The following is a 2,184-nucleotide window of genomic DNA, read 5'->3' on the forward strand; positions in this document are numbered from 1 at the left end:
GTACACACATCAGAGGTAGTGAAAGGTACAGTGTCTTGCCCAGGGACACTTTGACATGWGACTGCATAGTGGTGGAATGGAACCCCCAACTCTCCCATTAGAGGACAGCTGCCTCTCCTTAACAGTTCAACTTCAGGTTCATTAAAAATATATTGTACCTTCTACTTTACTGCCATGCTTTAAATCTAAACCAAACACCTAAAATACACCTATTGTAAAAAGCCATCAATCCATTTAATTCATCTTAACTCTGATTTTTATTGTTTAATTTAATATACACTGTTATCTTAAACATTAGTGTTTATCTTAGTTTTATTATTTGTCACTAATATGAATAGCAGCTTCAATGTTGGAGTGTTAGTTAACTAAAACTAGACTAGTTTTATTGCTTTCTTCCCTCCAGAGATCATAGAGCAAACAGCTTTGGCTATAACAATGAGAATGTCACGTGATACCACAGAAAATGCGTATTTAAAAAAATGTAAACAACCAATGGCTGACATCAGTATTTATCAGAACATCTTTATGTCCTTGGTAGCTAAGACTACTAAGCTAGTTAAGCATCTCCCCTGCGGTATTTCCATCAATAATGTCAACAATCAGTCAAGGCTTAGCCTCGTGTTGCTAAGCTAGCTTAACAACAAGACCATGCATCAATTAGTTTTTTGTTCAAAATATGAAAAATACATACATTTTCTAAAACTGTGCGGTTACAAAACCCCACAGACACTGAATAAACKTCTTGTTTAACATTCCGTTGCTGCATAATAAAATTAAAGCTAGCCACCGAGAACGTAGGAATCACGGAAACTAACGCGATATTTTGGTAGAAATAAAAAGATCTTGAAAGCGTGAACTGATTTTTCGTGCGCCAGAGGAGTCGGTTTGGTTGATAGGAAACATGCTAAATAAAATATCAAATAGAAAAAAATAAAACAGCTTCTCACCAGCTTGTGTATTAGGTCCGGTTACAATCTGCAACCAACAGTATTTAAATGTATGCGAGCCTCCGTTTCTTTTTCAACGTGTTCCGCTCACTTTGACCGTCTGACTCTGGGACGTCCGATCTGTGACGAACAGACAAGTTGACCAATCAGAAGCCTGAATAATGTAATGGGCGCGGCYTTAAGATGCATTCAGGTGTTGCTCGTTTATTTTAACATATTTATTTTAGATATATTTTAACCAAGGAGTATATTTAAGTCTATGATTTTAACAAATCACTGTCACCCGCCGCAGAAAGTGAAGATATAAAGCTTTTGATCTTGTTTTTGTTCATTTGTATGCATCGCTGGAAAACTACATCATGATTWAGTGGACGGATTTAAATGAAACTCTCAGAAAGTAGGCTAATAATTGTCAATGTCAATGTCGATGCCAATTTATTTATGTAGCACATAAAAACAAAAAAAGTTGACCAAAGTGCTTCACAATTCAGCCAAATGAATTAAAACAACAGAGCAACACATAAATGTAAACAATAAGATCAATTTAAAATAGAGAAAAACATTAAAAACATTATCTTTAAAAGAATTTCAAACTCTACCAGAATGAAAGGCCAGGGAGTAAAAATGAGTTTTAAGCAGAGATTTAAATGTCTCAACAGTCTGCACACCGAATACTAAGAGGTAAACCATTCCAAACTTTTGGGGCAGAAACTGCAAAGGCTCAGTCACCTCTAAACCATCTATATCGAGAACCAACTATCTAAACCTAGATCTAGGAACATCTAGGAGAAACTGGTTGGATGGATGAAGTGCTCTAACAGGTAGGATGGGGCCAGACCTTTTAAAGTTTTAAAAGTAAGCAATAAAATCTTAAAATGTTTAATCCTAAAATGAACAGGAAGCCAATGGAGAGAAGCCAGAACTGGGGACACGTGTTCATGTTTTTTAATTCCTGTTAAAAGATGAGCTGCTGCTTTTAAGACAACTTGTAATCGATGCAGAGAAGATTTATCTAAACCAACATACAAATAATTACAATAATCCAAACGAGATGTAATGACAGCATGAATCACTTTATGGCTTCACCTTAGCAATAAGTTTTAGATGGAAAAAAAATCATTTGAACACATTATCAAAAATGAAACCCAAATTTCTGAAGCAGAGCAGCTGTATGAAGCCAAAGGACCAAGATTGTCAGGAGAAATGTCTTTACCAAAGCTGATGACTTCTGTMTTAC

At 35.6% G+C, this 2,184-nt stretch overlaps 1 protein-coding gene across 1 annotated transcript in view; it reads right to left on the reverse strand.

Moving 5' to 3' along the window:
* prpsap2 (phosphoribosyl pyrophosphate synthetase-associated protein 2) overlaps positions 1–1,067 on the reverse strand; it is a 21,900-nt gene extending 20,833 nt beyond the window's left edge. The window contains exon 1 of the mRNA XM_014008811.1: positions 948–1,067. The gene's annotated coding sequence lies outside the window, so the exon portion shown is untranslated. The remainder of the gene's footprint in view (positions 1–947) is intronic.
* Between the last annotated feature and the right edge of the window lie 1,117 nt (positions 1,068–2,184).

The sequence above is a fragment of the Austrofundulus limnaeus genome, unplaced genomic scaffold (genome assembly GCF_001266775.1).
Source record: "Austrofundulus limnaeus strain Quisiro unplaced genomic scaffold, Austrofundulus_limnaeus-1.0 Scaffold53, whole genome shotgun sequence".
NCBI lineage: Eukaryota > Metazoa > Chordata > Actinopteri > Cyprinodontiformes > Rivulidae > Austrofundulus > Austrofundulus limnaeus.